At 45.4% G+C, this 26,412-nt stretch overlaps 1 protein-coding gene across 2 annotated transcripts in view; it reads right to left on the bottom strand.

Annotated features, from left to right (window-relative positions):
• Nucleotides 1–26,412, bottom strand: part of LOC141264375 (mas-related G-protein coupled receptor member H-like) — a 52,422-nt gene that overhangs the window by 4,498 nt on the left and 21,512 nt on the right. The gene's annotated exons all lie outside the window — the stretch shown is intronic.

Genomic DNA, 26,412 nt, shown 5'->3' on the forward strand with positions numbered 1-26,412 from the left:
CAACTGCATCTTGGAGCCTGCCTCAATTAAGCAGACATTTCGAAAAATGATCTCTGGCAGAGCACACAGTGACTGTCTGCATCATTACAGTCAATGGCTCCGTTAACCCCCTGTACGACCTTATGAGTACGTCCAAGGTCGTATTCCTGAACTCCATGTAGTCTCTGGCACTGAGCCCCCATGTTTTCGAGCCCATGACAGTTGATCTGTACAGCTGACATATGCCGCTAACAGGCGCGGGTGGAATCGCGATCCACCCGCATCTATTAACTAGTTAAATGCCGCTGTCAATGTCTGACAGGGGCATTTAACTAACGCTTACCGGAAGCATGTCACTAATCCCACTCTTAGGCGCCCATGTCACATGACCGTGGGTCGCTGATGAGTTGGCATGACAACCGAGGGGGCGGCAGGAGACCCCATGCGGTTGTCATTGCCGGGTTGCTATTAGTGCTGCCCAGTGGTCAGTGCTCATAGCAGGTGAACATTTCTGCTACTGAAGCCCTGCTGTATGTAGCACAGGCGTTTGGATGATCACAGCTTCTAGTCTCCCATGGAGACTATTGAAACCAGTGAAAAGTAAAAAAAAATTTTTAAAAAAGTATTAAAAAAATTTAAAAAATCTAAAAGTTCAAATCACCCCCCTTTCGCCCCATTCAAAATAAAATAATAAAAAAATCAAATTTACACATATCTGGTATCGCCGCATTCAGAATCGCCTGATCTATCAATATATAAAAATAATTAATCCAATTGGTAAACAGAGTAACGAGAAAAAAATCAAAACGCCAGAATTACGTTTTTTTGGTCGCTGCAACATTGCAATAAAATGCAATAACAGGCGATCAAAAGATTGTACCTACCCCAAAATGGTATAAATAAAAACGTCAGCTCAGCGTGCAAAAAATAAGCCCTCACCCGGCCCCAGATTCTGAAAAATAGAGACTATGGATCTTGGAAAATGGCGACTTTTTTCTTTTTTTTGTAAACTTTGGATTTTTTTTCCCCTCTTTAATAAAAAAGAACCTACGCATGTTTGGTATCTGCAAACTCGTAATGACCTGGAGAATCATAATGGCAGGTCAGTTTTAGCATTTAGTGAATATGGTAAAAAAAAAAACAATCGTGAAATTGCACTTTTTTTGCAATTTCACCTCACTTTGAATAGTTTCCCTGCTTCCCAGTATATGATATGGTAAAACCAATGATGTCGTTCAAAATTAAACTTCGTCCCACAAAAAACAAGCCCACACATGGCCATATTGCTGGAAAAATAAAGTTATGGCTCCGGGAAGAATGGGAGCAAAAAACGAAACCGCAAAAACGGAAAAACCCAAGGTGATGAAGGGGTTAATGCATAAGCACAAATACCATTTTCCAGGGCTTCAGATGTAAATCCTCATGGAGCCACTGACCATAAGCCAAAATGTCATGTGAAAAATCTACAGCATATAGTTTTAGTAGTAACCCTAATACATATATACATATGTAACCCTAATATATTTTAGCTGCAGCTTGATACTCAAATAGAGTTTAGATGCATATAATACAGTAAATTATTGGAAAATTACTGATATAAATCATTATTGCATCCCATTTTACGTACTACTGTTTCAAGGTGAGTGCATACATTTATTAACCCACTCTTTTTTCTGTTTTGGAGGGTTGCAAAGGTTGGCACATTATCACTCTCAGTGAAAGTAAAGCAAAACTCACAGAAATCTAGATCAACCCAATCTAACCAATGCGCTAAACACGTTACAAGTAAAACAAGGGTAAAATATATATTTTACTAGTTTTTAAAATCATGTACCATTCGTATATATCTGCACACATTCAGATTTTGTGGCAGAGAGTCGATCCAAAAAGAAGGAAAAGTATAACATTGCACTGCACTACGTATAATATGTGTCCATAATCTAATATATGTCATTGGCTTTCTTGGTTATACTGATGGGATATGGTTTTCATTATTCGGTAAAGTTGTATTTTAGCCTAATTTTTCCTGCTATATGTATAAAATAACAATGAACCAAATTCATGAACATGTCCATTGCCCAATGATCCAACAACAGATTTATGAGGTATAAATTTACAATCTAAATCTAAATTGTAAATTTATACCTACATATTACACGTATCAGTTGAAGCAAAATAAGATGGCACATTGTTACAAAATTAACAATGCGTTAAAGGGAGAGAAGACCCCATAAGTTACAGCTTACAAATTACATAACTGCTCTAAGAACAGAAATAGCCATATTTAAACCATAGTTAGTACAATGATCACTCTTCAAACTCTTCAATATTTGTGTACCTAACCCTTTCATGAGTAACTTGAGTAAACACATTGATTTGCAGTATTTATTATTAATGACATATCTACAGGTTCCAATTGCTAGGAATTGGTACCACTAACAGGGAAGCTTGTGGCCAACTTGAATCAGCAAAAGAGGGGTCAGGGGATACATTGTTGTCTCAATAGTTGGGGGTCCTAGATGTGAGACCGTAACTATCTGACATTTAAGATGGGTTAAAACCCTTTATTTTACAGTCAGTTTATATTACTTAATTTCCTCAAAACTGTACAGCTTCAGGGTTATATACTGACAGTCAGAGACCACGTAGTAAACTTTATTTATTTATTAGCCATACTTCTACAGCACCAATATATTTCGCAGTGCTTTACATAAATGTCAGCACTGTCCCCATTGGGGCTCACAATTTAAGTTCCCTATCAGTATGTCTTTGGAGTGTGGGAGGAAACCGGCAAACCCAGAGGAAACCGACACAAGCATGGGGAGACCCCTTGCAGATGTCGTCCTTTGTTGAATTTTAATCCAATTCCCCGTACTGCAAAGCAACAGTACTACCCACTGAGCCAACGTGCTTGGTCCAAGCTTTAAATTTAGTTTTCGTGCAAGTTTCCTCCACACTCCGTTCTAACAACCCAAAACAGAAAGGATGATTCCACTATATTTTCTAAAATCAGCCTGAAATGGACCCTCTCTCTATTCAGTACCCCCATTTCCACTGCATGGGTTATGTCTCTGGTACCCTTCCCTTAAAGGCCTAAGGGACTATCTAAAAAATAAGCCATCAATAGAAGATTGGTGATGGTCTGAAACCTGGCAGCACCATTGATCAGACAAAAACTGCTCCAGTAATGGCCAGATATAGGCAATGTATGAGGCAGAACACAGCAGCCATGTACAATATATTGCATATTGTCTGCTGCTGAATAATGCAATTTATTTCCCATTTTATTGAATGAAAGATAAAGAGTGTTACTCGGCAGTGGCTACTAAATGTAGAGCTGTGTTCCACCCCGTACACTGCTTTATTATTAGTAGGTCATCAATTGTTAGATACGAGACAACTGTTTTAACAAGTTCAACTTTAAAGAGTAGTCCTTTTCGTCTGCCTTACCGCATTCAAAAAATCGTAGATAGCAACTCAAGACACCCCATACACATTCATAGCTCCCAACCGTCCCGTATTCGGCAGGACTGTCCCATCACAACACAGCTCTTCTCCCGGCTTATACTTACCTCTCCAACGTTTTCATCGCTCCCGTGGCTCCTACTCCTCGTGGGGGCAAGGCCGCTTGCTGCTCAGTGAATAAATTAAATTATCATAGAATCATAGAATGGTAGAGTTGGAAGGGACCTCCTGGGTCATCTGGTCCAACCCCCTGCTCAAAGCAGGATTCACTAGATCATCTCAGACAGATGTCTGTCCAGCCTCTGTTTGAAGACGTCCATTGAAGGGGAACTCACCACCTCTCGTGGCAGCCTGTTCCACTCATTAATCACCCTAACTGTCAAAAAGTTTTTTCTAATATCTAATCTGTGTCTCCTCCCATTTAGTTTCATCCCATTGCTTCTAGTCTTTCCTTGTGCAAATGAGAATAAAGATGATCCTTCTACAATGTGACAGCCCTTGACATATTTGTAGACAGCTATTAAGTCTCCTCTCAGTCTTCTTTTTTGCAAGCTAAACATTCCCAAATCCTGCAACCGTTCCTCATAGGACATGGTTTGCAGACCAGTCACCATTCTGGTCGCTCTTCTCTGAACTTGCTCCAGTTTGTCTATGTCTTTTTTAAAATGTGGTGCCCAAAACTGTACACAGTATTCCAGATGAGGTCTGACCAAAGAGGAGTAAAGACCGATAATGACTTCACGTGATCTAGACTGTATGCTTCTGTTAATACATCCCAGAATTGTATTTGCCTTTTTTGCTGCTGCATCACACTGTTGACTCATGTTCAGTCTATGATCTATTAGTATACCTAAGTCTTTTTCACATGTACTGTTGCTTAGCTCTTTTCCTCCCATTCTGTATATGCTTTTTTCATTTTTATTGCCCAGATGTAGTACTTAGCATTTTTCCCTGTTAAAAACCATTCTGTTGGTTGCTGCCCACTGCTCCAGTTTATTTAGGTCTTTTTGAATCCTCTCTCTCTCTTCTCTAGTATTAGCTATCCCTCCTAGCTTTGTGTCATCAGCAAATTTAATCAGTTTACCCTCAATTCCTTCATCTAAATCATTGATAAAGATGTTGAACAATACAGGTCCCAGGACGGAGCCCTGTGGTACCCCACTTGAGACATTCATCCAGCTGGATGTGAAGCCATTTACAACCACCCTTTGAGTCCGATCACTAAGCCAGTTATGAATCCACCTAACAGTTGCCTGGTCCATTGCATACTTGGTCATTTTTTCAATAAGGATGGTGTGAGATACTTTGTCAAATGCTTTGCTGAAGTCAAGATATACTATATCTACAGCATTTCCCTGATCCACCCAGTCAGTGATTCTGTCATAGAAGGAAATTAAGTTAGTCTGACATGACTTGTTAGTTACAAACCCATGCTGACTCTGGTTAATCACTTCATTCTTATCCATGTACTTACATACATGTTGTTTAATAATTTGTTCAAAGATCTTTCCTGGTATAGAAGTCAGACTCACCGGCCTATAGTTCCCTGGGTCCACCTTCTTCCCCTTTTTGAAGATAGGAACAACATTTGCTCTTCTCCAGTCTTCTGGGACTTCTCCTGTTCTCCAAGAATTTTCAAAGATTATGGAGAGTGGTTCTAAAATTTCTTCTACGATCTCCTTCAGTACTCTGGGGTGTAATTCATCTGGACCTGGAGACTTGAACTCATTTATGTTAGCTAAATATTCCCTCACAATCTTTCTGTTTACAGATAACTTGGATTCCTCTATTCCTTTAAAAGGACAGTGAAGATCAGTTGATGTTACATTTTCTTTCTGAGAGAAAACAGATGCAAAATAGGAATTAAAAAGTTCGGCCTTCTCAACATCCTCTCTTACCATTTCTCCATTTTCATCCTGTAAAAATCCTATAGCATCTTTGACTTTTCTTTTACTTTTGACATACCCCCAAAATCCTTTTTTATTGCTTTTGACATCTCTTGCAAGCTTTAATTCATTGTCAGCTTTAGCTACCCTGATACGTGCCCTGCAGGAACTGCAGACTGCATTATAATCTTCTTTAGATATGCCTCCCTCTTTCCATTTAATAAACATTTCTTTCTTTCTTTTTAGCATGTGTTTAAGTTCTGTGTTCATCCATCCTGGTTTCCTTAAATGCTTCCCATTCTTCCTACTTTTCGGGATTGTTAACGATTGTGCTTTGAGAATCTCATTTTTAAAAATTTCCCATCCTTCCTGGACATTTTTGTCCTTAAGGACATCCAGCCATTGGATCCCTCCTATTCTCTTTCTGAGTCTCTTAAAATCTGCCTTTCTAAAATCTAACCTTGAAGTTTGAGTCTTCACATGTCTTCCTCCTCTAGTTATCCAAAATTCTATAATAGCATGATCGCTGCCTCCTAGGGTCCCAGCCACCTTTACCTCCTCAACCATTTCCTCCCTGTTTATAAGGATTAGATCCAAAGTAGCAGATCCCCTTGTTTTCTCCCCTACCTTTTGGAAGATAAAGTTGTCAGCAAGAGAGGATAAGAATTTGCTTGACCTGTTAGTTTTACTTGAGAGAGATTCCCAACAAATGTCTGGATAGTTGAAATCTCCCATGACCACTACGTCATATTTTTTGGAGAACTTGGTCATTTGATACATAAAGAGTTCATCCATATCTTCAGCTTGCCCAGGTGGCCTGTAGTAAATGCCTACAATGGTGTCCTTTCCGTTGTTCTCTCCTTGTATTCTTACCCAAACAGTTTCCACAGAACTCCCAGTCTCTGAAGCTTCAATCTCTGTGCAGATATACGCTTTTCTAACATACAATGCAACACCTCCTCCTCGTTTATCAAGTCTGTTTCTTGCAAATAAGTTGTATCCTTTTAGCCTTTTATTCCAATCATGTGTATCGTCCCACCAAGTTTCAGTGATTCCAATGACATCATATTCCTTTTCCTGCATTAGTAGTTCCAATTCTCCTTGTTTGTTGCCCATGCTTTGTGCATTTGTATAAAAACATTTTAGTTTGTGATTGGTTTCTCTTCCTCCCATATTTTTATTATTTAAATTGTTTTGTCTTTGTTCTTCCTTTCCACTTCCAGTAGCAGAGATCTCAATAGTATTTGTCAGCTGTATGGCTTTTTCTGGCCTTTTGCTTCCCTTCCCACATTGTTCTAGTTTAAAGCTCTTCTGATGAGTGTAGCAAGGCGACTTCCAAATACATGTTTTCCAGTCTTCGTAAGGTGCACCCCATCTCTAGCAAGTAGTCCATCGTATAGGTAATTCATTCCGTGATCCAGAAATCCAAATCCTTGTTGACAGCACCATCGACGTAGCCAGTTGTTCACCTGTAGAATCTTATTCCACCTCATTGTTCCATGGCCATCCACTGGGAGGATGGATGAGAAGACCACCTGCGCTCCCAATTCTTTCACTTTCTTGCCTAAGTCTTCAAAGTCACTGCAGATGGTTTCCAGGTCCTTTCTTGCGGTGTCATTTGTCCCCACATGTATTAGCAGGAATGGGTAGTGATCTGTAGGTCTGAAGAGTCTTGATATCCTGTCCGACACATCTTTAATTTTTGCTCCTGGAAGACAGCACATTTCTCTTGAGGTTATGTCTGGTCTGCAGATAGCGGCCTCTGTTCCTCTTAACAGGGAATCCCCCATGACCACCACTCTCCGTTTTTTCTTCACAACATTCTTCTTTCTCCATCCAGGAGGATTCTGAGGGCTTACAAGGTTATTCATTGCTGGCAAAGTCTTATTTTGCTGTATTTCTTCATGGTTCTCCTGCGTGAGAGCCTGGTACTGGTTCCTGAGCAGTATGGGTGCTGACTGCCTCTCGATCCTCCTGCTTCTGTGGGTCACATGCTTCCATTCCTCTGTTTCGTCAGGTGCAGTTCGAATTTCTTCTCTTTCTGAATCATGAAGAGATAATTCTGCTCTGTCTAAGAACTCTTCACCTTCCTTAATGATTTTCAACGTAGTTAACCTCTCTTCTAGATTTCGCAACTTTTCCTCCAACAGGGACACAAGCTTGCATTTCTGGCATGTGAAGTTTGGCTTTTCCACTGGCAAGTCTGTGAACATGTAGCAGGATATGCAGCTCACCAAATGGCTCCTGGACTCTTCCATGTTCTTATTGTTGAATTATATTATTCACCTCTTGTTTCTTCTGTGATTGCATCTCCCCAGGACTTGAGTTCACTTCAACTGGGATCTCAGTGTCCAGAGGCTGTAGCTCTAACCACTGAGCTATAGCTCTCAATGATAAACATAGGAGAATTTGGTTATCTTGACTCTACATTGTAGGAAATGAATCCAGAAGCAGAATATACATATCCATAGAAATACATTGGATACATGTCCCTCTTTCTTTTCTCCAAAAGTTGGGAGGTATGCAAATTAGACTAACAGCCAAATCTATCAACATCGATGGGTTTGGCTGACAGTCTAATGTGTATGGGGGACTGCCGATCCTTTTGTTGTTCTGGAGATATGCCGTCACTAGTGTTGAGCGAACATGCTCGACACTGCTCGGTACTCGCCCGAGCATCACGCTACTAGGGATGTTCGGCGAGCACCGAGCATTTCCGGGTTACTCGGGCGGGAGCTCGGGTCTCCGCCCTGCATGTTTGGCGCTCTTTACAGAGCCAATGAACATGCAGGGATTGCCAGTCAGTCACTGTAATGCTGCAGCCATGTTGTTTGAGGGCATTACAGTGATTGGCTGGCCGCACAGCGTCACCTTGAGTATTTAAAACCGGGCGCCGCCATCTTGGACACAGTCGCTCCGGATCAGACAGTGTAGGGACAGCGCTGCTGATTTAGGGAGAGATATATCCTGCAGAATAGTTAGTGTAGGGTCTGTAAAGGCTGCCAGATCAAACAAACAGTCCTTCTCAGGACTAATATCCATCCCAGGTATATCAGGCAGGCAGGCAGGCTGTATAGGAGACGCAGTGGTTATACCAGCAAACGCTGCATTACAGTCCTGTGTGCTGCTCCTGTTGCTGAAATTGCTGGACTTAGCTCCAGGTCCCGGGGGCCAGGAAAAATCCTTTTTTTTAATCTAAATCCTCTTTTTTTTTTCCTCCTTCACAATGTACAAATACCCATCTTATTAACCTTTTGGTGCCCCGCCCCCCCAAAAAAAAAAAGTGTGCCTCTGACTTTTCAGACACAAATATATCTGTTGAAAATAGTCTGGTGTAGGCCAGACAAATAGAAGTGTGGTTTTGCAGTTCTACGGGCCATTTGTATCTAAAAAAAACAGTTTGAGTGTGTCGCTCACTGTTCAGCCGCAAATATATATATATTTTAAAAAGCCTGGTATACACCAGTAAATTATTACTGTGGTTTTGATGTTCCACGGTAAAACATCTCTATTATCCTGTTTTTGGCATTTTTTGCTGTATAAAAATAATAAGTGTCTCCCTGATTTTTCAGACACAAATATATCTGTTGAAAATAGTCTGGTGTAGGCCAGAGAGACAGAAGTGTGCTTTTGCTGTTCCATTGTAAAAAATCTCTATTATCCTGCTTTTTGCATTTTTTGCTGTAAAAAAAAAAAAAATAGTGTCTCCCTGATTTTTCAGACACAAATATATCTGTTGAAAATAGTCTGGTGTAGGCCCGAGAAATACAAGTGTGGTTTTGCAGTTCCACGGTACAAACCTCTGTATTATCCTCTTTTGGGCCATTTGTATCTAAAAAAAACAGTTTGAGTGTGTCGCTCACTGTTCAGCCGCAAATATATATATATTTTAAAAAGCCTGGTATACACCAGTAAAAAATTACTGTGGTTTTGATGTTCCACGGTAAAACATCTCTATTATCCTGTTTTTGGCATTTTTTGCTGTATAAAAATAATAATAGTGTCTCCCTGATTTTTCAGACACAAATATATCTGGTGAAAATAGTCTGGTGTAGGCCAGAGAGACAGAAGTGTGCTTTTGCTGTTCCACGGTAAAAAATCTCTATTATCCTGCTTTTTGCATTTTTTGCTGTAAAAAAAAAATATATATAGTGTCTCCCTGATTTTTCAGACACAAATATATCTGTTGAAAATAGTCTGGTGTAGGCCCGAGAAATACAAGTGTGGTTTTGCAGTTCCACGGTACAAACTTCTGTATTATCCACTTTTGGGCCATTTGTATCTAAAAAAAACAGTTTGAGTGTGTCGCTCACTGTTCAGCCGCAAATATATATATATTTTAAAAAGCCTGGTATACACCAGTAAATTATTACTGTGGTTTTGATGTTCCACGGTAAAACATCTCTATTATCCTGTTTTTGGCATTTTTTGCTGTATAAAAATAATAATAGTGTCTCCCTGATTTTTCAGACACAAATATATCTGTTGAAAATAGTCTGGTGTAGGCCAGAGAGACAGAAGTGTGCTTTTGCTGTTCCACGGTAAAAAATCTCTATTATCCTGCTTTTTGTATTTTTTGCTGTAAAAAAAAAAAAAAAATAGTGTCTCCCTGATTTTTCAGACACAAATATATCTGTTGAAAATAGTCTGGTGTAGGCCCGAGAAATACAAGTGTGGTTTTGCAGTTCCATGGTACAAACCTCTGTATTATCCACTTTTGGGCCATTTGTATCTAAAAAAAACAGTTTGAGTGTGTCGCTCACTGTTCAGCCGCAAATATATATATATTTTAAAAAGCCTGGTATACACCAGTAAATTATAACTGTGGTTTTGCTGTTCCACAGTAAAAAATCTCTATTATTCAGGTTTTGGTAGTTTTTTCCGTAAAGAAAAACAGTAGTGTCTCCTGACTGTTGTGACACAAAAATATATCTGTTGAAAATAGTCTTGTGTAGGCCCGACATCCCAGTGTGGTTTCGCAGTTCCACGGGTCAAATCGCTGTACTATCCAGTTTTGGGCCTTTGGTATCTAAAAAAAAAAGCAGTTTGAGTGTGTCGCTCACTGGTCAGCCGCAAATATCTCTATTTAAAAAAGTGTGGTATACCCCAGTAAACAATAACTGTGGTTTTCCTCTTCCACGGTTCTAATCTACTCTTTATTACCCTTTTTCCATTGATAGTGCAAGTGTAAGCTATTTTACTTCATTTACAATGGGCAAGGCGCGTGACAAGGGACGTGGAAGTGGACGTTCTGGTGATGGTTCGTGCAGAGGACGGGGCCGTGGCCAAGGTGAAAATGTGCCACAACCAACAGCCACGTCTTCTCGCTCCCACTTCTTGACCGAATTACTAGGGAAGCACAGAACAACACCAGTATTTAGAACTGATCAGTGTGAACAGATTATTAATTGGATAGCAGACAATACTTCCAGTTACCTGGGCACCACCACCTCCGGTCTGTCTTCCACACGGTCAACTCTCAGTAGCCGTGAGTCTCGACCACATACTCCTCCTCATCCTGATGCTCCTTCCTCCCACCATGCCGAGTGTCGTCAGACAGCAAGTGATCCCACACTTGGACACTTTGAAGAGCTGTTCACTGGTCCATTTCCATATTTGGGCCCCTCGCCTGATACGCTTGAAGTGGTGGAAGAGGAGATCCCATGTTGCGATGCTCAAATATTTGAACAGCCACGGCCACAGGAAGTCGACGTTGGCAATCTGTCACAAGAGGTGGACGATGACGAGACACAATTGCCAGGAAGTGAGGAGGAGGATCGTGGTGCGCAAGTGGAAGAGGAGGAGGTGGTGGATGATCTAGTAACTGACCCAACGTGGAAGGAGGACATGCAGAGTGAGGCCAGCAGCACACAGGGGGAGGGAGGCAGAGTACCCCAACAGGCAGGAAGAAGCAGTGTGGTGGCCGCAGACAGAAGGCAGGCAATCGTTCCCTGTAACACCAACACGAGGGACGTTGCCAGTACAAGCGGTAGGTCTTCCAGAGTCTGGAATTTTTTTAAAGACTCTGCTGATAACCCCAAAAAGGCCATATCTTCCACCTGCCATGCCAGCATCAGCAGGGGTGACAAAACTACCAGCCTGACCACCACCAGCATGATCAGGCACATGGCAGCAAAGCACCCGACTTTGTGGGGCGAAACCCAGGGTCCACGACCAGTGTCAGCGGGTGTCACCACTGCTTCTTCCACTGTTGTGCGTGCAATAGAACCCCCTGTTGTGTGTGCAAGGCCATCCCCTGTCCATACTGCATGTAAAGATGCCCCCTCCTCTCAGTCTTCACTTGTTATGGCAGTTTCTCAAGAAACAGCATCAACGTCCACGTCCACGTCCCACCGCAGCGTTCAATTGTCCATATCCCAGACCTTTGAACGAAAGCGGAAATTCGCAGCTAACGCCCCACAGGCCACAGTCCTAAATTCGCACATTTCACGACTGCTTGCATTGGAAATGCTGCCTTTTAGGCTGGTGGAGACGGAATCCTTCCGCAATCTTATGGCGGTGACCGTCCCTCGGTACTCGGTCCCCAGCCGACACTATTTTGCCCGGTGTGCCATCCCCGCACTACACAAGCACGTGTCCCAAAGCATCTGCCGTGCCCTCAACAACGCAGTTACTGGGAGAGTCCACCTGACAACGGACACGTGGACAAGTGCTTGTGGCCAGGGACGGTACATCTCTCTGACGGCACACTGGGTAAACATAGTGGAAGCTGGGACCCAGTCAGACCTTGGGACGGAACACATCCTCCCCACACCGAGGATTGCGGGCCCTATGTCAGTCAGAGTTGCCCCTACAGTGTACAGCTCCTGCGCATTCTCCTCCTCCTCCTCCTCCTCATGTTCAGCCTCCATCTCAGATATCACCACATCAGTTACAAGCTGGAAGCATTGCAGTACTGCCTCCGCCAAGCGGCAACAGGCTGTGCTGAAACTCATAAGCTTAGGTGATAAACCTCCCACTGCTTGTGAGTTGTGGACAGCTGTGAAAGAGCAGGCAGATCTGTGGCTGAGACCGCTGAACCTACATCCCGGCATGGTCGTGTGTGACAATGGCCGTAACCTGGTGGCGGCTCTGAGGCGAGGTGAGATCACACACGTACCATGCCTGGCTCATGTGCTTAACCTCGTGGTTCAGCGGTTTCTTAAATCGTACCCTGAGTTGCCAGATCTGCTCGTGAAAGTACGCCGCCTGTCAGCTCATTTTCGCAAGTCGGCAACAGCTTCCGCCGCCCTTGCTGTGTTGCAGCAGCAGCGTTTGCAGCTTCCGGCACACCGACTGGTGTGTGATGTCCCCACACGTTGGAAGTCTACCCTCCACATGTTGCAAAGGATTTGTGAGCAGAAGAGAGCAGTTGTGGAGTACCAGCTGCAACAAGGCCGTCGATATTCAGGTCAGACTCCACACATAAGACCTCAGGAGTGGACCTGGATGTCTGACATATGTACCATCCTGACAAACTTTGAGGAGGCCACCAAGATGGTGAGTGGCGATGACGCCATCATTAGTGTCAGCATCCCACTTGTCTGTCTTTTGCAACGCTCTCTGCAGAGAATTAAAGAGGAGGCATTGCAGCCAGAGTATGATGAGATGGATCAAGAAGCCGTAGCTGGCGATTACACACAGCCCAGCCTCATCTCATCCCAACGTGCATTGGGGGACAATGAGGGAGAGGAGGAGGAGGAGGAGGAAGAACAGGAGCTGCTATCATGCGTTGTAGACGGTAGTACCTGTACAAGTGTCATACCGTCGGTTCAGCGTGGGTGGCCTGAGGACAGGGGGGAGGAGGAAGAGGAGGAGGAGAGCATGGTCAGTCGTCATCTTGGTGAGGACACAGAAATCTTGCCCGTTACCAGTCTGGCACGCATGGCTGACTTTATGTTACGCTGCCTTAACCGTGACCCTCGCGTTGTCAAAATGTTGGGTGACAGTCATTACTGGTTGGTGACACTTGTAGACCCCCGCTACAAGGAGAACTTTCACTCTCTTATTCCTGAGGTGGAGAGGTCTACAAAAATGGGGCAATACCAGAAGGCCCTTGCTGCAGAACTCTTAAAAAAATACCCATCTGAACACGCTAGTGGCAGAGGTCACAGTTCGTTGCCCAACCAAGGCGTACAGGCGAGAGAGATGCAACTCTAATCCAGCAGAAGCAAGGGAACACTGTCAACGTTCTGGGACAGTTTTCTGACACCCGCCCAGCTTACAGGCCCTGAGACGCGGGGTACTCTCACAAGGAGTGGAAAGTTTCAAAAGATGGTGAGGGAGTACCTTGCCGATCGTACCAGCATCCTCCGTGATTCCTCTGTGCCTTTTAATTATTGGGTATCCAAGCTGGACACTTGGAATGAACTTGGTCTGTACGCCTTGGAGGTCCTGGCCTGCCCTGCCGCTAGCGTGTTATCGGAGCGTGTTTTTAGTGCCGCTGGGGGAATTATAACTGATGAAGTGCACTCGCCTGTCAACTGACAATGCTGACAAGCTGACCCTTATCAAAATGAACAAGGGCTGGATTGGGCCAGACTTCTCATCACCACCAAATGACAGCAGAGTAACATAAAGTCAAATCCACTGTGTTATTTCGGGAGGTGTATTCACATGCACCGCTTCACACCCACACATGGGTATACGCTTCCTCGTTTCGGCTGTTTAATCTTCTTCTCCTTATCCTCAGCCTCCACCACCACTATACCACCATGGTGCCAGCATTGCAAGTTCCTCCGTCCTAATTTTTGGCAGCTTTTGCTGGGAAAGCATAAGCAAATACCATGGGACACCCACTCCCCAATAATGGGACTTATGTTTGTAATATGCTGTACTGCATGGTTCTTGTAAGGGGCATTGCAAGTTGCTCCGTCCTAATTTTTGGCAGCTTTTGCTTCCAAGGCATAAGCAAATACTATGGGACACCCACTCCCCAATAATGGGACTTATGTTTGTAATATGCTGTACTGCATGGCTCTTGTAAGGGGCATTGCAAGTTGCTCCGTCCTAATTTTTCGCAGCTTTTGCTTGCAAGGCATAAGCAAATACTATGGGAGACCCACTCCCCAATAATGGGACTTATGTTTGTAATATGCTGTACTGCATGGCTCTTGTAAGGGGCATTGCAAGTTGCTCCGTCCTAATTTTTGGCAGCTTTTGCTGGGAAAGCATAAGCAAATACTATGGGAGACCCACTCCCCAATAATGGGACTTATGTTTGTAATATGCTGTACTGCATGGCTCTTGTAAGGGGCATTGCAAGTTGCTATGTCCTAATTTTTGGCAGCTTTTGCTTGCAAGGCATAAGCAAATTCTATGGGACACCCACTCCCCAATAATGGGACTTATGTTTGTAAAATGCTGTACTGCATGTGACGCGCCCCCTGGGCCGTGTGTACACGTGTGTGGGATACCCGGTGCCGGGTCTCTGGGGTCTGTAGTCTCCGTGGCGGTGACCCGGTCCCGTGGCTCAGGCTGGTCAAACCAGTGGCAGTCTTTCTTAGGTTTTGAGGTTAATTGTCCGACTGCGCCACCCGTGGATTGCGGTCAGGGAGTACCACCGCTGCAAGGCAGACCGCTGAGGCTGGTGTTGTGTGCGCAGCATAGAATGGGATAACTCCCCTCGGGAGGAGTATAGCCTCAGGGCAGTGAGTGTGGATGATGGGGGTGATGGTGCACGAGCGCAGCAGGAACGACTCAGAGTCTTTGCAGTGCAGTTCAGGGTCTTTACTGATGATTATAAGGTAGACCCTCCCGGGAGTACTGGCTAGCATAAGAGGCCTGGTCAGTCTGTGAGCAAGCAGGAGTTCCCTTGGCCAGGTGGAGTTGTAGGCCTCCCCGTCTGTCTGCACTCTTCCTGGCTACCTTGCTGTAAGCGGGTAGAAGTAGCCCACGTCCCTGAGTGTACCATGTAGTGCTCACCCGTATGGCTGGTGACTTGGGGCCTTCTGTTAGCCTCCGCTCCATGACAGCGGTGCTGGTCCCTTGCTTGTGACTGAGCCTCCGGGCTTCTATGGCCAGAGGACCTGAAATCCCCTGCCGGCTGGTTTCTGCTGCTGGATATATAAGTCCTCACAGCTTCGGACTCCTGTGTCCGGTTCCTATTGTCTTCTGCCAGGGCGAGCTCTGCTCAGCTTCCAGCCCCTGGTCTTTTGCTCCTAGCTCCTACAGAGCTCCTTGCTGTTACTTTCCCTTGCTCTCACTCTGACTCTGACTGTTCTCTGACTCACTCAACCCCGCCCCAGATCCAGTTTATAAGGGCAGAATTCTCCCCTCCCAGGACTGGGGCAGGAGGATGTTGCATGTTTAAGGGATCCTGACCAGGAAACCTCCCACTTGCTCTCCGACGTAATATCTCTATTACTGTGGTGACCAGACCCCTGGGGTGCCACACATGGCTTTTGTAAGGGTCATTGCAGTTCCTCATAATTTTTGGAAAGCCTTCCATTCACTGCTTAGGCCAACAGTGCACGGGAGACCCAGTTGCTATAAATCGAAAAAAAGGTTTAGTTAACGCCCTCTGACCTCCATGTCATTTCCAAGGGGCATTGGAGTGGCTCGAAATTTTTGGTAGGCATTGCACTCACTGTATGCCCTATAACTGTGTAGCCGAACCGCTCCTTTTGTTACAGAAACATATCCTACAAGACATATCTGGTTGACTGGCCTGATATTGATGTGAATGGTCCCTGTTCCTCCTGCTCTTTCTCCTTTGCCACCACCTCATCCATCATTTATCACCTGAAGCTTTGTTTTAACGGGAGTCATAGAACTGGGATAGTAGCAGGAAAACATCCAGCAATCCTCGGAGGAGGTAGGATATGCGCCAAAACGCGGACCACCTCAGGCCTAGCCGCTACTACATACATGCGCTTGCATTCCAAGAAAACAAAGCAGATGCTAACTTCTATCATCATCATCATGCTCCTCACCTAGGCACTCTCAACTCCCCTGATGGAGAAGCCAGGGCCCACCGGAGGAGTCTGGTTCTCTCGTGGGCTCGTCCAATGCTGCCCTAAAGCAGGCTAGGCTAAGAAAAGTGTGGGGGAAGGTGACAGGAGAAATCAGGGTGGCTGGGGATCGAGTATGGACACCTGGCCGCCACCTGGCGGCTGGGGACCGAGCGTGGACACCCGGCCGCCGGGTGGCTGGGGACAGAGTATGGATACCTCGCTGCCGAAGCGGCCATGAGGTAGTGGCCAGCTTCGGCCTCCTCGAAGCTAAAAGGCCCCATTTCAAGTGAAAGCTAGCAGTATGGTATTGCAGCCTGCGGGTGGGTGGGTGGTTGGCTGCATATTTTCGCTTGCATTGCAAGGAATGGGGGAGGTACAATTGAACACTGCCCTGGGACAAGGACTTGCACGGGGATAGTTGCAAGTCTGCATCTTCTGATGCGGCAAGGATCACTTCTGATGGGCACACTTTTAGACAGTGACCTGGGGGTCAGAGATGCTTCCAGGGGTCTTCCCCATGCTGATCCCTTGTCTTTTCAGCACTGTATGCATGTGTCACACAGCACATGGCCAGATAAGGTTGTAAAATGTTAAAATGACATTTCCCGGTGAACGCATTTGTCACGGTTGAAAGCAATACAAAAGTGCAAAAACGCATGAAAAATGCTACTTGTGAACATAGCCCAAGGTGTGGAGGAGTATTTTTGTTTTTGGTTATTTATTTTACCTTATACACAAGTTTTTACCCTGGAAAGGAAATTCCTTAACATATTTCACAGGAAGACCATTTCAGATTCGTTTTTGAACGTTTTATTGTGAGCCCGCAAAAGTGGCTTAATACCTCTGACCACGTTGTTGACAGCAGTGACCTGGGGGTCAGAAATGCTTCCAGGGGTGATCCCCATGCTGCCCCCATGTCTTTTGAGCACTGTCACTATCGTTTTGGGCACTTTTTAGGCTTTCTACAGACTGCCGGGGGTGCTGCCGCAAAAATGCTCGGGTCTCTCATAGACTAACATTGGGCTCGTTGCTCGGGTCGAGCACCCGAGTATCACGGTAAGCTCGGCCCGAGCTTCGAGCACCCGAGCATTTTAGTGATCGCTCAACACTATCAGTCGTCAGCTTGGTGAGGACACGGAAGTCTTGCCCGTTACCAGTCTGGCACCCATGGCTGACTTTATGTTACGCTGCCTTAACCGTGACCCTCGCATTGTCAAAATGTTGGGTGACAGTCATTACTGGTTGATGACACTTTTAGACCCCCTCTACAAGGAGAACTTTCACTCTCTTATTCCTGAGTTGGAGAGGTCTACAAAAATGGGGCAGTACCAGAAGGCCCTTGCTGCAGAACTATTAAAAAAATTCCCATCTGAACACGGTAGCGGCAGAGGTCACAGTTCGCTGCCCAACTAAGACATACAGGCGAGAGAGACGCAACTCCAATCCAGCAGAGGCAGGGGAACACTGTCAATGTTCTAGGACAGTTTTCTGAGACCTACCCAGCTTAGAGGCCCTGAGGCGCAGGGTACTCTCACAAGGAGTGGAAAGTTTCAAAAGATGGTGAGGGAGTACCAGCGTCCTCCGTGATTCCTCTGTGCCTTTAATTATTGGGTATCCAAGCTGGACGCTTGGAATGAACTCACTCTGTATGCCTTGGAGGTCCTGGCCTGCCCTGCCACTAGCGTGTTATCGGAGCGTGTTTTTAGTGCCGCTGGGGGAATTATAACTGATAAGCGCACTCGCCTGTCAACGGACAATGCTGACAAGCTGACCCTTATCAAAATGAACAAGGGCTGGATTGGGCCAGACTTCTCATCACCACCAAATGACAGCAGAGTAACATAAAGTCAAATCCACTGTGTTATTTCGGGAGGTGTATTCCCATGCATCGCTTCACACCCACACATGGGTATACGCTTCCTCATTTCGGCTGTTTTTTGCTCTTCTCCTTATCCTCAGCCTCCACGACCACTATACCACCAGGGTGACCGTGGTCCATGTTGCCAGCATTGCAAGTTTCTCTGTCCTAATTTTTGGCAGCTTTTGCTTGGAAGGCATAGGCAAAGACTATGGGAGACCCACTCCCCAACAATGGGAATAATGTTTTTAATATGCTGTACTGCATGGCTCTTGTAAGGGACATTGCAATTTCCCCCTTCCTAATTTTTGGCAGCTTTTGCTTGGAAGGCATAGGCAAAGACTATGGGAGACCCACTCCCCAATAATGGGAATAATGTTTTTAATATGCTGTACTGCATGGCTCTTGTAGGGGCATTAAAATCGTCTTGTTAAGCTACTGTGACATCCACGTCTCTTCCACAAGGCGTTGATATTGTCTTTTTATTCCACTGTAACCTCCACCACTCTTCCAAGGGGCATTGATATTGTCTTTTTATTCCACTGCGACCTCCACCACTCTTCCAAGGGGCATTAAAACTGTCTTGCTAAGCTACTGTGACCTCCACGTCTCTTCCACGGGGCATTGATATTGTCTTTTTATTCCACTGTAACCTCCACCACTCTTCCAAGGGGCATTAAAACTGTCTTGTTAAACCACTCTGAACTCCACGTCTCTTCCAAGGGGCATTAAAACCATCTTGTTAAGCTACTGTGACCTCCACATCTCTTCCAAGGGGCATTAAAACTGTCTTGTTAAACCACTCTGAACTCCATGTCTCTTCTAAGGGGCATTAAAACCGTCTTGTTAAACCACTCTGAACTCCACAGCTCTTCCAAGGGGCATTGACATGTTGTTTTTAATTACCTCTAACCTCCACGACTCTTGCAACGGGCATTGCATTTCCTCCTAATTTTTGTCAGCTTTTGCTTTTCAATGCATAGGCGAACACTAAGGGAGACCCACTCCCCAATAATGGGTATAAGGTTTTTAATACGCTGTAATCCACGTCTGTTTCAAGGGGCATTGCAGTGCCTAATAATTTTTGGAAAGCCTTCCATTCCCTGCTTAGGCCAACAGTGTACAGGGGACCCAGTTGCTATAAATGGAAAAAACGGTTTAGTTAAGGCCCTCTGACCTCCATGTCACTTCCAAGGGGCATTGGAGTGCCTCGAAATTTTTGGTAGGCATTGCATTCACTGTATGCCTTATAACTGTGTAGCTGAACCGCTCCTTTTAGTACAGAAACATATCCTACAAGACATGTGTGGTTGGCTGGCCTGATATTGATGTGAATGGTCCCTGTTCCTCCTGCTCTTTCTCCTTTGCCACCACCTCATCCATCATTCATCACCTGAAGCTTTGTTTTAACGGGAGTCATAGAACTGGGATAGTAGCAGGAAAACATCCAGCAATCCTCGAAGGAGGTAGAATATGCGCCAAAACGCTGACCACCTCAGGCCTAGCTGCTACTACATACATGCGCTTGCATTCCAAGGAACAGAAAGCTAAGGAGGTGGATGGCCTCATGATCATGAATAATTTACTCGTTGTGTAGGAGGCCGACCACTGCTGCTGTCTACCTTCTGAACTTTGTGTTGAAGCCTGATTGACCCAGGACCCGCAATCCTCTATGTCTGGAGGACGTGTTGCATCCCAGTGTCCAACTGTGTCCCGGCTTCCACAATATTAACCCAGTGTGAAGGCGTCAGTGAGATGGACCATTCCTGGCCACATTCACTTGTCCACGTGTTTGTGGTTAGGCTGTCCTTCCCACGAAATGCACTGGGGAGGGCACAGGTAATGTTTTGGTATGCGCGCTTGTGTATAAGGCGCACCGGGACAAATAGGGGCGGCTGGGGACCGTTTATGGACACCCGGCCACCCCTACACGGCTGGGGACTGTGTGTGGGCACCCGGCCGCGGGGCGGCTGGGGACTGAGTATGGACACCCGGCCGCCCCCTGGCGGCTGGGGACCAAGCGTGGACACCCGGGCGGCTGGGGACTGAGTATGAATACCAGGCTACCGACGCAGCCATGACGTGGTGGCCAGATTCCACCTCCACATGCCTAAAAGGCCCAATTTCAAGTGCAAGCAAGGTAGCAGTATGGTATTGCAGCCTGGGGGTGGGTGGGTGGCAGGCTGCATACTTGCGCTTGTATTGCAAGTTATGGGGGAGGTACAATTGAACACTGCCCTGGGACAAGGACTTGCACAGGGATAGTTGCAAGTCTGCATCTTCTGATGCGGCAAGGATCACTTCGGATGGGCACACTTTTATGCAGTGACCTGGGTGTCAGAGATGCTTCCAGGGATCTTCCTCTGCTGTTCCATTGTCTTTTTAGCACTGTATGCATGTGTCACACAGCACACGGCCAGATAAGGTTGTAAAATGTTAAAATGACATTTCCCGGTGAATGCATGTGTCACGGTTGAAAGCAATACAAACGTGCAAAAACGCATAAAAAATGCTACTTGTGAACATAGCCCAAGGTGTGGAGGAGTATTTTTGTTTTTGGCTATTTATTTTACCTTATACACAAGTCTTTACCCTGGAAAGGATGTTCCTTAACCCCTTTCCGACCTGGTCAGTGATAGTACGCACCAGGTCGGGAAGGCCGGTTCAGCGGGGGCTCCGGCGGTGAGCCCGCACTGAAGCGAGCACATGTCAGCTGATTATTGGAATCGCAATCCACCCGCGGCTGTTAACATGTTAAATCTCTGACAGTGGCATTTAACTCGCGCTTCCGGGAGTCCTAAGCCCCGCCCATCAGTAACCCCGTCACGTGATCACGGGTCACCAATGGGTGGGCATGACAACTCAGGGTCTGCTGCAGACGCCTGTGGTTGTCATGTCTCAATTGCTATGAGCGCCACCTAGTGGTCAGCGCTCATAGCAAGTGAGCATTTCTCCTGCATACAAGCGATCTGCTCATCGCTTGTATGCAGTAGAAGCAATCAGACAACTGCTGCTTCTAGTCTCCTCTGGAGACTATAGAAGCAAGCAGAAAGTGTAAAAAAAAAGTTTTTAAAAAAATAAAAAAAATAAAAAATATATAAAAGTTTAAGTCACCCCCCTTTCGCCCCATTCAAAATAAAATATATATATATAAAAAAAAAAACACATACACATATTTGGTATCGCCGCGTTCAGAATCGCCCGATCTATCAATATAAAAGAAGAATTAATACAATCAGTAAACGGCGTAACGAGAAAAAAATTTTAAACGCCAGAATTAAGTTTTTTTGGTCGCTACAACTTTGCAATAAAATGCAATAACGGGCGATCAAAACATCAGATCTACCCCAAAATGGTATCAATAAAAACGTCAGCCCGGCACGCAAAAAATAAGCCCTCACCTGGCCCCAGATCCTGAAAAATTGAGAAGCTAAGGGTCTCGGAAAATGGCGTAATTTTTTTTGTTTTTTTTAGCAAGCTTTGGATTTTTTTTTCACCACTTAAATAAAAAAGAACCTATACATGTTTGGTGTCTATGAACTCGTAACGACCTGGAAAATAATGATGGCAGGTCAGTTTTAGCAATCTGTGAACGTGGTAAAAAAAGGACCCAAAAAACAACTGTGGAATTGCATTTTTTTTGCAGTTTCACTGCACTTGGAATTTTTTTCCCATTTTCCAGCACACGATATGGTAAAACCAGTGATGGTGTTTAAAAGTACAACTCGTCCCGCAAAAAATAAGCCCTCACATGGCCATATTGAACGAAAATTAAAAAAGTTCTGGCTCTGGGAAGAAGGGGAGCAAAAAAGGAAAACACAAAAACAGAAAGACCCATGGTCGTTAAGGGGTTAACATATTTCACAGGAAAGCACTTTCACTTTCGTTTTTGAACGTTTTATTGTGAGCCTGTAAAAGTGGCTTAATACCTCTGACCACGTTGTTGACAGCAGTGACCTGGAGGTCAGAAATGCTTCCAGGGGCGATCCCCATGCTGTCCCCATGTCATTTGAGCACTGTCACTATCGTTTTGGGCACTTTTTAGGCTTTCTACAGACTGCCGGGGGTGCCGCCGCAAAAATGTTCGGGTCTCCCATAGACTAACATTGGGCTCGTTGCTCGGGTCGAGCACCCGAGTATCACATTGAGCTCGGCCCGAGCTTCGAGCACCCGAGCATTTTAGTGCTCGCTCAACACTAGCCGTCATCAGAGATATCTTGCTGTGGTTCTCTCATATAGAACATAGAAGGGCATGACAGAGTGAGGGGTCCTGTGTATGGGAGAGTTGGGTTAGGTAGCTGCTGGCTAGACAATCAGCAGTCTAACGTGTATGGAGGCTTTAGAACAATACAGGACTTGAGCTGTTTTCAGGGAAATTGAAAACAACAGTCAAAACAGAAATTGTCTAAAGCATATGATGTCTTGTACATGTGAATAAATGCATACCCTGGACACAAAATCCAAATCCACTGGTTATCTCTAAATTTGTTTATTAACCAGTGGAAAAACAAGATTACCAATGTCAATAACATGAGGGAACAGAGTCAAAATAATTACAGGAAGTGACTGAGTCAACCAAAAGCATAGTCTACAGAGAAAGCAAACATCAACTATGATCATTTCACTGATTAATCTAATGAATCGCAGCTCTGAGAACCTGACAAATGTAATATTTTTTCATCGTTACATTTTTAACTTCAGTGGATTTGTATTTGATAGGTAAAAATGTTTTACAAAATGTTCAGAATGGGTTACAAAATTAAAATGGTGGTCCGAAACTAATATCGATTTTCATCCTTAACGTCTCTGTATTTATTTTAATAATATATTAATTTTTCTAATATGGTCTAATTAAAAAGTTCCTACCCTTCCTTCTCTGATCTTACTGCTTTATTTCTTTTTTAACCTATTTCTATTTTTTTTGATGCTTCGTTTGAGAATCCCCAGTGCATGCTGGTATACTCATGCTGTTACTGCTACAGCCTCTGTACCCACCCTGTGAAGAATCATTACTGTGAAATCCGTTTCAGTGGCTGGGCTAGTCCCTCCCTGCTCTACTGAACATGCATCGGTTGTCAATTCCAATGTATGCTCAGTATGAGCTCCCTTCTTATTGTACAATATTCTTCTCAATATTGAATAAAACCGAAACAATGGGCATGCATAACAACCATAATCCCAATAGGGAAAGGGCAATATCCAAATGAATAAATCCTACAAAATATTAAGCCCCTAAGATATACAACACTAAAATATCAGTCATGATAAGTGTAACATACCTGGCGGCATCCTTGCATAGTGGTCCATCTCCCACTGTGCAAGAGCGCGCACTTGATTTCCAGTCCAGACTATCACTTTGGCTTCTTTCCATATTGTCTGCTTTGCTCTGCTCTGGCTGCTTAGGGCGACGCCCGCTGAACTTCCTGTTTCATGTAGCTGCTGCTGACACTCCCCTGATGCGTCCTCAGCCTATTGCTGTCTGTCACCTGGTATTTAACCCAGCTCCTCCCTGGAATCCTTGCCTGAGCATCTTGTTCTGCTTCTAGTCACTGATGTGCCAGGTCCTGTCTATGTTTCCTGCCTTGTGGTATCAGTTCCCGTGTCTGAACTGTGTCCTGTCTGTGTACTCTAGCCAGTTGTCTTTCCGCCTTTCCTGGAGGCTGTATTTCCAGGCCCGTGTGAACACGCTCTTAGCCTGTTCATTCTGCCCTCTAGGGGCCACATACCTAGATCTGTTGTCTGTGTCTTTTCCCAGTGTCTGTTCCTGCCCTAACCATCTTCCAGCCTGTTTCCCGTTTCTCTCTACGCCCATATCTTCCCTTTTTCTGCAGAGTCTGAACTCGTACCTAACTCCTGCTCGTTGTCACTGTACTTCCGTTTGTGAGTTTGTGGTCCACTCGCTACTTCACTGCAAGTACCCTGTGGGTATCTGGTTCTGCCTTTCCCTTCCTGTCTGTTCCGTGTGAACAGAGCCCTGTCCCCTCTGCCCTGCCTTGCTCGCCGCTCTGGCGGTTTCTGCCCGCTCTGCCTTGCTCACCGCTCCGGCGGTTCTTGCCTGCTCTGCCTTACTCACCGCTCCGGCGGTTCTTGCCTGCTCTGCATTTGCTCACTGCTCCGGCAGTCTCGCTCTGCTCTGACCCTTTGCTCACTGCTCCGGCAGTCTCGCTCTGCTCTGACCCTTTGCTCACTGCTCCGGCAGTCTCGCTCTGCTCTGACCCTTTGCTCACTGCTCCGGCAGTCTCGCTCTGCTCTGACCCTTTGCTCACTGCTCCGGCAGTCTCGCTCTGCTCTGGCCCTTTGCTCACTGCTCCGGCAGTCTCGCTCTGCTCTGACCTTTTGCTCACTGCTCCGGCAGTCTCGCTCTGCTCTGACCCTTTGCTCACTGCTCCGGCAGTCTCGCTCTGCTCTGACCCTTTGCTCACTGCTCCGGCAGTCTCGCTCTGCTCTGACCCTTTGCTCACTGCTCCGGCAGTCTCGCTCTGCTCTGACCCTTTGCTCACTGCTCTGGCAGTCTCGTACCGCTCTGACTCTTTGCTCACTGCTCCGGCAGTCTCGCTCTGCTCTGACCCTTTGCTCACTGCTCCGGCAGCCTCATCCTGCTCTACTCTTGCTCACCGCTCCAGGCGGCCTCGTCCTGCTCTACTCTTGCTCACCGCTCCAGACGGCCTTGTCCTGCTCTACTCTCGCTCCCCGCTCCAGGCGGTCTCGTCTCGCTCTGCTCTTGCTCGCCGCTCCGGGCGGCCTCACTCTGCTGTGTTTGTCCACCGCATCTGCGGTTCTGTTCCTGAGTCCCAGTCTGTACTGGGACCTATCCACTCTGTGCTCCAACCTGTCGTACCTGCCAGTACCTCCCTGCCTGCATACCAGTCGTGCTTGCCAGCATCTACCCGTCTGCGTGCCAGCCTAACCTGCCTGTTCCTGTATTCCCCGGTGTGGGTCAACAGCCGTGTCCGGGGTCTGACCTGGAGTAGCACCTGGTCCCTCTGCTCAGTTCCTCCTTGGTGCACTGGCGTCGCATGCCGTCGTGCGACCTTGGTCGGATCGGGTGGATACTTAGTTACGCCCCTCCAGGCATTCACTCTCCGGTACGGTCCAGTGGAATCACTACATATACACGCACACGCCAGTCAGTCCGGGCGCGTGCATTACAATAAGTATACATTTTATTTCTCAAAATAAAAAATCAAATTAATCAAATGAAACAATGACACTACAATACAACAGGTTAGTAGATAAATGGTGAATACACAATTTAGGACTTTACCACGGGTAGTAATGTATAAGCAAAAACATGTAGGGATAATTAGTAATAACACCATATACCAAGGTTAATAGACAAGATGTGTACAACAGCAATAAAGCCTGATCTCAAGAAGTGGGAGTAGACCATAATATGGTATAGCCACAAAATGGCACCAAAGTACAGTAACTGTGTTCACGCAATATTGTCAAAACATGGAGTCAGGTTATATGTAAATGCAAATAGGTTAATCAAGGTAATGATGAATTAACCTCAAACATGATAAAATGCAATGAAGTTCTTACCCATGTGGTGAGGGACCCAGGTATATTTTTCGTGTTAGGCTTCCTCGCGGGGCTGTGTGTGTTGGTGTATGCTGTGGTGTAATTTACACACATTCCCACAGGTGTTTGGGCTTCCAACCACAATGAAATGAGCACATGGGGGGGCGGGTCTTCTCAGTGTACATTTACAGTGCCCTCCCTCTCCTGCTCTAATTAGAAGTGATGAGCATGCAATATAGCACAATCACTTTGCATTTTAAGGAAAGAATATATTTAGAGAGACCAGCCTTGCTCCAAAACAGATGTCACTTTCAGAGGCAGGGCAGGTCTCTACTCTCCACATACTCTCCTTACAATGTGCACTGACAGTGCGCTTTGTTGCCAATTCATCACTATTCACTTCTCATTAGAGCAGGAGAGGGAGTGCACTTTAACTGTGCACTGAGTAGAATATTGCACAGTAAGATGGGAGCTCATACAGAGCATACCTTATGGTTAATTTGAAGGGTTTTCATGGCACACGAGTTATGACTGTAGCCAATAACAAACACATGCTAAAATGATCCCCCTCAGATACACACTACTGAAGTCACTTAGCAGGAACCAAATTTGTATGTCTATTTGATACACAGTTCATCTTTCAACTCGACTATTAGTACAGGCAGTCAAATGATGGTCATCTAGCTGTTTAGCAGACTGCAGAAATAAGATTATTACCATACTGAAAAGGATGTACAAATTATTG

The sequence above is a fragment of the Phyllobates terribilis genome, unplaced genomic scaffold, assembly GCF_046119375.1.
Source record: "Phyllobates terribilis strain yellow unplaced genomic scaffold, ASM4611937v1 Scaffold_4__5_contigs__length_816908805, whole genome shotgun sequence".
NCBI lineage: Eukaryota > Metazoa > Chordata > Amphibia > Anura > Dendrobatidae > Phyllobates > Phyllobates terribilis.